The sequence below is a fragment of the Oncorhynchus nerka genome, linkage group LG11 (genome assembly GCF_034236695.1).
Source record: "Oncorhynchus nerka isolate Pitt River linkage group LG11, Oner_Uvic_2.0, whole genome shotgun sequence".
NCBI lineage: Eukaryota > Metazoa > Chordata > Actinopteri > Salmoniformes > Salmonidae > Oncorhynchus > Oncorhynchus nerka.
Window position 1 is genome coordinate 61,474,361 of NC_088406.1, and position 12,653 is coordinate 61,487,013.

The following is a 12,653-nucleotide window of genomic DNA, read 5'->3' on the forward strand; positions in this document are numbered from 1 at the left end:
AACAGGATTCATGTTTTGGAATATTTTTATTCTGTACTGGCCTTCCTTTGTCATTTAGGTTAGTTTTGTGGATTAACTACAATGTTGTTGATCCATTAAATTCTGTAACTGTTTAAAGTCATCATTCACCCTATGGTGAAATCCCTGAGGGGTTTCCTTCCTCTCTGGCAACTGAGTCAGGACGGACGTCTGTATCTTTGTAGTGACTGGGTGCATTGATACACCATCCAAAGTGTAATGAATAACTTCACCATGCTCAAAGGGATACATTCAATGTTGTTTTTACCCATCTACCAATATGTGGCCTTCTTTGTGAGTTATTAGAAAACCTCCCTGGACTTTGTGGTGTTTGAAATTCACTGCTCGACTGAGGGACCTTACAGATAACTGTATGTGTGGGGTACAGAGATGACGTAGTGATTCAAAAATCATGTTAAACATCATTAATGCACATACTGTAGAGTCTGATGGATACTGGGTTCTAACTTCTAAACTTGGAATAGGGTTAATTATCAGGTATCCTATTGAAATATTGAGTGCTATTGTCTAGAGGGTCTACACCAGAAGTTAACGCTTATCTGTAGGAGGAATGTATATGGTGGGTGCAATTGAGCTTGGAATGTGCTGATTGCAGGGGAAATGATCACATGTGGCAGCACTGATAAGGGGAGAGAGCCGTGGATTAGTGATGAAGGGGGTCGAGGACAGGTCACGTTAAGGGAGAAGGACCAGTTTATTGCCTGCGCCACTTAATTTCCTGCCTGGCAACAGAGATGTAGTGTTTGGAGATTCCACCCCAAATTGGGGTACATTTACCACCGCTATTGTAAATGTGTTTTGGTCGGTTCAGCTGTTCATTCCTTTGGGATGAATAAACTTGGTTTAAGCTTTCATAGTCTCAGTCGAGTTCTTGCTCTAATATTTAGAACCTAACAGTTGGGGCTGAGAGCAGGGTTCACCAAGATTTGCAGTTGAACTAGAGATTTTGGATCAGTGAAACAGGAGCCGGCACCAGAGACAAGGTAGACACAGTTCTGACACCTGTTATGACTAATTCTGACATCTTGGGGAGATCTGAACCAATTATAGGATATGGACCTATAAAGCCTGAGCTTATTCAGCGGTGAGGTATATGGTCCCGGAAGGTAATCCCAAACAGGTTGGTACCTGTATAGGGTAAGTCCTAGGGGGTACATCCAGAGTGGGTTAGTTAATGTGACTACTATAAAGTATAGGGTAAGTCCCGGAAGGTAAGCCCGAGCAGGCTGGTACCTGCAGAGGGTAAGTCCTAGGGGGTAACTTTCGAATTGGTTGGTTCCTGTGAGTACTATAAGAATAGGGTGAGTCCCGGAAGATAAACCCGAGCAGTCTATACCTGCAAAGTCCTTCCGGGAGTTGGTTCCCTGCTAAACCTGTAATGAGAGGGTGAAAGTCTCAGCTGCAGTGGCTGTGAGGCAGCATAGTGCCAGTGGATGGATAAAGTGTCTGGAGGAGAGCCTCATCCATGGTTAGAAAAGGAAAAAGATAACATGATTAGAGTATATGAGCAGTAGCAATAAGGAGATGGTTATGCTCTATTGGTGCGGTGAACCGTGACAGATTATGTGGAAATAGGAAGACAAGTGTGAATTATTTTGGTAATGTGTGTTATCAACAACAGTGATAGTGAACTTTGGACTATGGCGCCAACAGAGATGGTCGCCTCGCTTCGCGTTCTTAGGAAACTATGCAGTATTTTGTTTTTCTATGTATTATTTCTTACACCGTTACCCCAGGAAATCTGAAGTCTTATTACATACAGCTGGGAAGAACTATTTGAACTACTGCAGCTGTCTCAGCCTCCAGTATTTATGCTGCAGTAGTTTATGTGTCGGGGGGCTGGGGTCAGTTTGTTATATCTGGAGTACTTCTCCTGTCCTATTCGGTGTCCTGTGTGAATCTAAGTGTGCGTTCTCTAATTCTCTCCTTCTCTCTTTCTTTCTCTCTCTCGGAGGACCTGAGCCCTAGGACCATGCCCCAGGACTACCTGACATGATGACTCCTTGCTGTCCCCAGTCCACCTGGCCATGCTGCTGTTCCAGTTTCAACTGACCTGAGCCCTAGGACCATGCCCCAGGACTACCTGACATGATGACTCCTTGCTGTCCCCAGTCCACCTGGCCATGCTGCTGCTCCAGTTTCAACTTCCACCTGACTGTGCTGCTGCTCCAGTTTCAACTGTTCTGCCTTATTATTATTCGACCATGCTGGTCATTTATTAACATTTGAACATCTTGGCCATGTTCTGTTATAATCTCCACCCGCCACAGCCAGAAGAGGACTGGCCACCCCACATAGCCTGGTTCCTCTCTAGGTTTCTTCCTAGGTTTTAGCCTTTCTAGGGAGTTTTTCCTAGCCACTGTGCTTCTACACCTGCATTGCTTGCTGTTTGGGGTTTTAGGCTGGGTTTCTGTACAGCACTTTGAGATATCAGCTGATGTACGAAGGGCTATATAAATACATTTGATTTGATATACAGTGGGGCAAAAAAAGTATTTAGTCAGCCACCAATTGTGCAAGTTCTGCCACTTAAAAAGATGAGAGAGGCCTGTAATTTTCATCATAAGTACACTTCAACTATGACAGACAAAATGAGGAAAAGAATTCAGAAAATCACATTGTAGGATTTTTAATGAATTAATTTGCAAATTATGGTGGAAATTCAGTATTTGGTCACCTACAAACAAGCAAGATTTCTGGCTCTCACAGACCCGTAACTTCTACTTTAAGAGGCTCCTCTGTCCTCCACTCGTTATCTGTATTAATGGCACCTGTTTGAACTTGTTTTCAGTATAAAAGACACCTGTCCACAACCTCAAACAGTCACACTCCAAACTCCACTATGGCCAAGACCAAAGAGCTGTCAAAGGACACCAGAAACAAAATTGTAGACCTGCACCAGGCTGGGAAGACTGAATCTGCAATAGGTAAGCAGCTTGGTTTGAAGAAATCAACTGTGGGAGCAATTATTAGGAAATGGAAGACATACAAGACCACTGATAATCTCCCTCAATCTGGGGCTCCACGCAAGATCTCACCCCATGGGGTCAAAATGATCACAAGAACGGTGAGCAAAAATCCCAGAAACACACGGGGGGACCTAGTGAATGACCTGCAGAGAGCTGGGACCAAAGTAACAAAGCCTACCATCAGTAACACACTACACCGCCAGGGACTCAAATCCTGCAGTGCCAGATGTGTCCCCCTGCTTAAGCCAGTACATGTCCAGGCCCGTCTGAAGTTTGCTAGAGAGTATTTGGATGATTCAGAAGAAGATTGGGAGAATGTCATATGGTCAGATGAAACCAAAATATAACTTTTTGGTAAAAACTCAACTCGTCGTGTTTGGAGGACAAAGAATGCTGAGTTGCATCCAAAGAACACCATACCTACTGCGAAGCATGGGGGTGGAAACATCATGCTTTGGGGCTGTTTTTCTGCAAAGGGACCAGGACGACTGATCCGTGTAAAGGAAAGAATGAATGGGGCCATGTATCGTGAGAACCTCCTTCCATCAGCAAGGGCATTGAAGATGAAACGTGGCTGGGTCTTTCAGCATGACTGATCCCAAACACACCGCCCGGGCAACGAAGGAGTGGCTTCGTAAGAAACATTTCAAGGTCCTGGAGTGGCCTAGCCAGTCTCCAGATCTCAACCCCATAGAAAATCTTTGGAGGGAGTTGAAAGTCCGTGTTGCCCAGCAACAGCCCCAAAACATTACTGCTCTAGACGAGATCTGCATGGAGGAATGGGCCAAAATACCAGCAACAGTGTGTGAAAACCTTGTGAAGACTTACAGAAAACGTTTGACCTCTGTCATTGCCAACAAAGGGTATATAACAAAGTATTGAGAGAAACTTTTGTTATTGACCAAATACTTATTTTCCACCATAATCCTACAATGTGATTTTCTGGATTTGTTTTCCTCATTTTGTCTGTCATAGTTGAAGTGTACCTATGATGAAAATTACAGGCCTCTCTCATCTTTTTAAGTGGGAGAACTTGCACAATTGGTGGCTGACTAAATACTTTTTTGCCCCACTGTAAGAGCAACGTCAACTTACCAACATTACAACCAGGAATACTACTAATACTAAATTTGAGCAAGGGTTGCCTTCCAGAGAGACATCAGAGATTGTAACATTCTCTGTTTCACGGAAACATGGCTCACTCGGGATACCTTATCAGAGTCGGTACAGCCACCTGGTTTCTTCACGCATCACGCGGACAGAAACAAACATCTCTGGTAAGAAGAAGGGCGGGGGTGTATGCCTTATGATTAACGAGTCGTGGTGTGATCATAACAACATACAGGAACTTAAGTCCTTTCGTTCACCTGACCTAGAATTCCTTACAATCAAATGCCAACCTCATTATCTACCAAAATAATTATCTTCGATTATAATCACAGCCTTGTATACCCCTCCCCCAAGCAGACACCCCGACGGCTCTGAAAGAACTTCATTGGACTCTATGTAAACTGGAAAACACATATCCTGAGGCTGCATTTATTGTAGCTGGGGATTTTAACAAGGCTAATCTGAAAACAAGGCTCCCTAAATATCGAATGCACGACCCGGGCTGGCAAAACTCTAGATCATTGCTACTCTAATTTCCGCGATGCATACAAAGCCCTCCCACCCTCCTTTCAGCAAATCTGACCACGACTCCATTTTGTTTCTTCCATCCTATAGAAATAAACTAAACAGGAAACGCCAGTTTTCAGGTCTGTTCAACGCTGGTCCGACCAATCTGATTCCACGCTTCAAGATTGCTTCGATCACGTGGACTGGGATATGTTAAGGATAGCCTCAGACAACAACATTGATGTATATGCTCATTCGGTGAGCGAGTTTATTAGCAAGTGTATCGGTGATGTGACTATTACAATCTTCCCCAACCAGAAACTGTGGATTGATGGCAGCATTCGTGCAAAACTGAAAGCCTATAACCACTGCTTTTAATCATGGCAAGGCGACCGGAAACATGACAGTATACAAACAGTATAGCTATTGCCTCCGCAAGGCAATCAAACAAGCTAAGCGTCAGTATAGAGACAAAGTAGAGTCACAATTCAACGGCTCAGACACGAGACGTATGTGGCAGGGTCTACAGTCAATCACGGATTACAAAAAGAAAACCATCTCTGTCGCGGACACCGACGTCTTGCTCCCAGAAAAAATAAACAACTTCTTTGCTCGCTTTGAGGACAATACAGTGCCACTGACATGGCCCGCTACCAAAACCTACGGGATATCCTTGTCCAAGGCCAATGTGAGTAAAACATTTAAAAGTGTTAACACTCGCGAGGCTGCCGGCCCAGACGACATCCCTAGCCGCATCCTCAGAGCATGTGCAGACCAGCTGGCTGGTGTGTTTACGGACCGATTCAATCAATCCCTATCCCAGTCTACTGTTCCCACATGCTTTAAGAGGGCCACCATTGTTCCTGTTCCCAAGAAAGCTAAGGGATCTGAGCTAAATGACTATCGCTTTGTAGCACTCACTTCCGTCATCATGAAGCGCTTTGAGAGGCCAGTCAAGGATCATATCACCTCCACCCTACCTGACACCCTAGACCCACTCCAATTTGCTTACTGCCTCAATAGGTACACAGACAACGCAATCACACTGTACACTGCCCTAACCCATTTGGACAAGAGGAATACCTATGTAAGAATGCTGTTCATCAATTACAGCTCAGCATTTGGTGGTGAGGTTAGGAAACAACATCTCCACCCCGCTGATCCTCAACACTGGGGCCCCACAAGGGTATGTTCTCAGCCCTCTCCTGTACTCCCTGTTCACACATGACTGTGTGGCCATGCACGCCTCCAACTCAATCATCAAGTTTGCAGATGACACTACAGTGGTAGGCTTGATCACCATATCCTAAAATAACTTTTCAGATATTTTATCTGATCAATTAGTCTTCGAATTAATTAATTATTTACTTTACCTCACGTTAGTCTCATTCCAAACGTCGTAAATTGTTGGTTATCTGCACGAACCCAGTCTTCACTATGAGATCCATACATCAATTGTCTTAAATCATTTATTTATTACTAACTAAGTAATTCACAGAAATGCATAAACAAACAAATCAACTTGGTAAATGTGGTTCCATGAAATGATAGGAGAATGTGCCCTGGTGGGCTGAACCGGCATGGCGGCTCGTTAGACAAAGGGGAAATGGGGGTTCGACCAAGAAGTCACTACAGAGTTAATTATAACAATTAAAATGCTAATCCTTTACACATGAACGCTCACTCATTCGGGAACAATTGCAATCAATATATATATTTACGCTCAGTGCGTCGTCTTGGTCGCTGGTGAAAAGTCTTTCTTTTGTAGAATTGTCCGTCTCTCTCCCTCACTCTCTCTGTCTTGGTTAGAGGGGATAGTTCAAAGTGACATTCGTTATAGAATGGATGTTTCGGCGGTTGTCGTTCTTCGCGTTCAATGACAACGAATTCCTAGAAGCAGACTAGTAATTAATATCAAAGACTTGTTCTTATTCTGTCGGTATCGATAGTCTAAGAGTTTAACCACGTGGTATGGTTAAAAGATTCAGCAATGGTCTGCAACCTTTGTACTCCCGTGATTGAGAGAAACATGGTCTCCTGATAATTTCTCAAAGTTGGGTTTTATTCGGAATGGCAGAACAGTGCTGTCCCAGGATGTCTGACCCTAACTGGGCTCAGGGGCGGTCCTCTGATTTAATTCAAATCCAATTCCCTTTTTGAGTTTTCCTTCATTAAACAGTCCAAAATCACATTGTAAAATTGTATAAACAGTATCATACTCACTCACTCATCTTAAACAACAATTAGATGTAAACCTCATATCTGAGGCTATTATATAAACAGCGTTATGGTAATGTGGCCACACCGTCTCTCCCAAGTTGTGACAAACGGACCAGTTCGTAGCTGGATTCCTCACCGATCTTTTACACTTTCTCTGGAACATGATATTTGTTCGTACCTCAAGTTCTGTGAGGTGGAAGGATTTCCTTTGTCTCCATGAAAAACTACTCTCTATAACTGTGTGTCCATGAGGTATTCTCAGGAATTTACGAGGAGAGGGGGATGGGTTTGCTATACTCAAAGAGGCCAACGTAGTGACGGGTATTGTGTGTAGATTGATGAGGGGAAAAAACGATTTAATCAATTTTAGAATAAGGCTGTAACGTAACAAAATGTAGAAAAAGTCAAGGGGTCTGAATGCTTTCTGAATGCACAAGGGTTTCATTCAAGCTTGGGTTCTGAAGGCACTGTATGTCATGTATTGTATTTGTTTTCTCCTCACACAACACAAAACCACAGAACAAAGATGAGAGGCATGGAGAAATATACTATCCTGTTATCCCAGCAGCAGCCTTGGTGGTGTTCCCAGGAATCTTTGCAGTATTATTCACCATAGGGGAGATGCCAACAAAGGTTAGATACATTTACTGTAACACATTTCACTTATCCTGTACGTGTCCCTCTCAAAGAGCTGATTTTGTCTAACTCATTCTGTGTGCATTAATTCTCTCACTTCATAATATCCAAAGATTCTTTGAACGTTGATGGATGGTGGATGACTAATCCTTTGAAAAGCAGAGAGCAAAGTTACAGCGAGAAAGTAGTTTGGTTGAAATGGAAAACCAATGGACTGCTTGGAAGAGTCTTTGGAATATCCCTGATTTGAGGCTGGGCTGCAGGTGGCTGATCAAAGAAAACATCTGCCTCAGGAATATGTTTGGGAGGAGCAGACAGATTGTGGTAAGGTTGGGGGCCTGTGTGTGGTAACCAGTGATCTGTGTGGGTGTGTTGTGTCGGCTAACTCAGCCAGGTGAAACCTAGAAGATTGTACTTGGTATGAGTGGGGGGATAAACAAACTGTGTAGGGGGCTGAAATTTGTCTTGGCAAAGAGCTCATCAACTGCTTTAACGTTTAAATGATTAATTTGCCCTGTCCACAATCAGACATACAGTGCTGAATGTATCATAAATATCATATATGCATATAACTTTACCGGTACCTGACTCTCCCATTCCCTTCATAAGTTAACCTGGTGTGTGTTGCAATACAATAAAAGTAGCATTGTAGCATGACTTGACATACAGTATAATTAACTTTTGTAAAGAAAGGTCAATCCCAAAATGTGTAATAATATATAAAGGTTTTAGCATTCATAACGATTGATGTGTTTATATTGAATAGGATTTCAAGGTGTTTTGACACTTGAACAGGTTATTCTGGTGTAACTCTAGATCAGGGTTTCCCAAGCTCAGTCCTGGGCCCCCCCCTGGGGGTAGGTTTGTTTTTTCCCCGAGCATGACACAAAAAAACCTCAAAACTTGCACCCAGGGGGAGGGGGCCCAGGACCGAGTTTGGGAAACCCAGATTGATAAATCCATCACCTGCAGTTTATCTATTGCATCATATTTTCAAACAGCCTATGAAATATAATGCATTAGATAGAAAGAAAAACTGCCTGAAGACCAGGTGTTAGGCCAGGGTATCAGGCCTGGGTATCAGGCCAGAATATTATGTAGATTACAATGAAGGTTACTGAAGGGGTATTATGTAGATTACAGTGAAGGTTAATTTCCGTTAGAGAGAACGGTAAATGGTAGTTCACGTGTCAACACAAATGCAGTTAAAAAGAAAATGCTCTAAAAAGTGCAGCTGCTACATCTGTTCAATACTGTGGGGGAGTAAAGAGTATTACGCTTGTTGCCTCTATCAGATCAGAGTAGCATGTCTCTTTCTGTAAGCATGGTGTGGTCCTGATAGAAATGTGTTGTGTAGAACATACTGTACAGACACCTCTTCTATACATCATTCTGTAATGTTCTTTGAATAAAGCTCTGATGTTCTGATCTATCAAAAGAAGAGTAGAAATGGACACTCACAATGCAGGTATTTATGTTTTAGAGGTGTGAGATCACTCCCCAAAGGCAAAACATGATTAGATTTTACAACCAATGTAGTGTTTTGGAAAAGGTAGGAAATGTTTGCTTGAACACAGGATGCAGGTCAAATAAAGTGGCTTATGCTTCTGTCAGTTAGTCGCACCTCACCGTAGGCCCATATTTACTTTCCTTTATGTGTCTTCATAGATTCATTTGAAAGAGTGCAAGTTGACATTGATTATGCATCGATAACTCCTAAAAAAACGAACAGATAACCAGTTTAGTAAAAATGTTACAGGGATATTGACAATAGAACAGCTTCAGCAGTCCTCTTGTCTACAACTGTTGGCTTTAGCTCTGTGTCAGTGGGTTAATGTGGTCTTGAGTTGCACAGACCACCTGAGTTTGATACCAGGCCTGATGTCAATGGAACCAGTTTTTCCTATGTGATATGGTTGGGTTGCACAATGATAAATCACACAGCACATATAGTATATAGTAATGCCTTTGTTCACCTGTGTCTTTTACAGTATTTGCAAAGTCTGTGGACTTTTAAAGTTAGGCTTTGTGGTTCCTCCCACTACCTTTAGGAAAGATCCTAGATGTGTTGTGTTGACTGTTGAGTTCCCTACTGCAGAACAATGAGAATAGACAGGAGAGCATCCGCCGTGGTCCTGCTCTCTTCCTCTGGCACAAAGTTTCTAATAAAGAAGCATGAAAAAACGTTTTATTTTTGTTGCTTTCCTGCCCCTTTAATCTCCCCTCTCTCTGTCCCTTCTTGCTCTGTCCTTTCCTCCCCTACCTCCCTCACATTCCGTGCCGAAGAGGAGCGAACAGGTATACCCGAATTGGAGTCGAGTAGAGACAACCCTAACCTGACATCAGTTAATGATTCACTCCAGTTACATTGCATGGCTGCCAGCAGGGATGTTGAAGCATGAAGGAGCAAAACGGAAGGAGTAAACTGTCATTCCTTGAATCCATAGCTGCCTCTATGAGTTTGAGAGTGGAAACATTTCTCCAGAGACATTTCTCCAGAAACACAACTCCATGTTGTGGTTTTAATGTAGCCTACTTCTAGGGTCAAATAGGAGAGACAACTGTAATTGGTTGATGGATTCTCTATTCAGTGAGTTTAAGTGTGTGTGACCTTTTGTCCTGTCACTGTGCATGCCAGGCAGCTATACATTTCAAATTTGAAAACAATTATGACTTTAAACAGTGAATTACTAACTTTTTATTTAAAAATCCTATTCAATTTCAAGCGTTGTTTAGAAAGAACGTTGGCCTTCTATTCAAATCCTTTTCCTCCATCTAGTGGTTGAATGTTTTTATACTTCAGTATACTGTATACTGTACCAAATGCACAGTGTTTCGCTCTGAGACAGTGTACTGTGAATTGTGTAAGTGTATCTTAAATCATGTGCAACCAAAATGTTCTCTAACCTTTCTATACCTTAGACTGTGGTCACGCATTTTTGTGCCAATGTGCCATTATTATAACATTTGTCACGCCCTGACCGTAGAGCTTTTTATGTCTCTATTTTGGTTTGGTCAGGGTGTGATTTGGGTGTGATTTCTATGTTCTTTTTTCTATGTTTTTGTATTTCTTTGATTTGGCCGGGTAGGGTTCTCAATCAGGGACAGCTGTCTATCGTTGTCTCTGATTGGGAACCATACTTAGGTAGCTTTTTCCCACATGGTTTTTGTGGGTAGTTCATTTCTGTTTAGTACCTTACAGAACTGTTTCGGTTATGCTCTTTGTTAATTTTGTTATAGTGGTCAGTTTTAAATAAAGCATGAACACTTACCACTCTGCGCTTCGGTCTGATTCCTCTTCCTCATCTTCAGACGACGAATACTGTTACAACATTATTGTGAGTTAAAATTAAAACGTTTGTATAATTTGCCATGTCCATGCTATCACATTTGGTTGCAAAAATGAGAGCCTCATTTATCAGCTTGTGTATTTTATTTATGTTCATTTTAATATTGTTAAATGACTGTATTGTTGATTTTTGTATTGTAGAGTAATATGTTATGTACTGTTTTTTTTATTTTTATGTAAATGCGTAATCGTGACTGGACCCCAGGAAGAGTAACAGTAGGTTGATATCGATATCAACAAACTATGTTGTATCAGACATTTCAAACAACAATCATAGCTAATTAGAAAACAGTCATGTATTTAATTTAAGAGAATTAACAAGGCAAACTTGGTGCCAATTGACTGGGTACGACGACATTAGATAGATGTGGCTGCTGTGAAACGTTATTCTGTGAGGAACTATTAGGGTGACGTCATCACGTTTTGTTAAATAAAAGCCCTGTCTTTTCTCATTTGGGCAAAGGTCTGCCCTCTCTCCTCCATAACCCGGAAAGTGTTTGGGTAGTGGTTACTAGGCAAACAGAAGGCGGTCCTCCCCACCTTGATAGCCTTTTGGCGATGAAGTACAAGTGTATCCAACCTGAGTTTTGAAATCTGCCACACCACATTTAAATCGGCTGTTTTCTCAAAGGAGAAATCATGCAAACATTTTAAAACGACATGCTACTCATCCTTTTATGTATAAAATGTCTTGCACAACTAGCTAAATTAGTTTCTCTCACTCTATACATTTATTTTGGGATTCCATTTTGCCTGATGACGTGCGACGGAGTCTCATTTAATCCAAGCGCATTTTTGCCCACTGTCCCGAAGCCACGCAGGAGTTGAACAAATGCAATTGAGAACAAGCCTCCTTGTGTTTATGCTAGAGATTTCCATTTTTTTTGTTGCTTGGGCTGCGTCGAGTTCCACTGACTCCGCCTGTATCGGCCATTCGCACACGTGGCAGATAGGTGCTTATCAGCACCTGAGTTTGTCAGACCTGCGAGGATACCAACAAGTTACTTTCCACGAAATCGTCTGTCTACTCCGAATGGTTTGAGCTAAACTGTACCCCCCCCCAAGTCCTAGAGTCAGGTTAACAATGAAAAGGGTGCAAACAAGGTCATTGCGTTTATCTGATCCTCTGTTGTATCTTAGGTTTGTACTATTAGCTGTGAATCAGGGTAGATTTTTGGAATTGACTTCCATTCAACTCACGAGTTCACGTTCACCACACCCCTACACCCTCTACAGGATGTAGAATTTTAGTTTAAGTGACAGGAACAGTAGTGATTTTAGCATGTACATCTTGATGGGGCAAACTAACCCACATTTTTATCAGATGCATGCCAGCAAAGCCACTATACAACACAACACTAAGCAATACATTAATTGCACTATAATGGTTACAAACTGTGCCCACAAATGGTTAGGGCCTACATAAAGCTGTCTGGCAGCAAAAAGGATCATTCAGACTAATTTAATACCTTTTTAAAAAACATAGCTGGTATGGCTGACTTGCTTAAACAAATGTGGTTTCTACTGACAATTGAGTTGTGGAACGATGAGCAGATAAGAGGTATTCCATCATTTCGATTGAGACATTAATGAGAAAGCTAAAACGGATGTAGTCAATATAACTATTTGTTCAGTACTTTTGAAATGTACAGGGACAGAATTCAGATCATGGGCTGCTCTTACCGTATTCTCCTGGTACACCAAGCTAGAACCGTAGGAGAAATGAAGGGGGCATAAAAGCAGACTCTGAATGCTCTTACAATATTAGATGACAATTCTCTAAAACCGGCTAAAAGCTTACATGTGCACCATCAAGTCAGGAC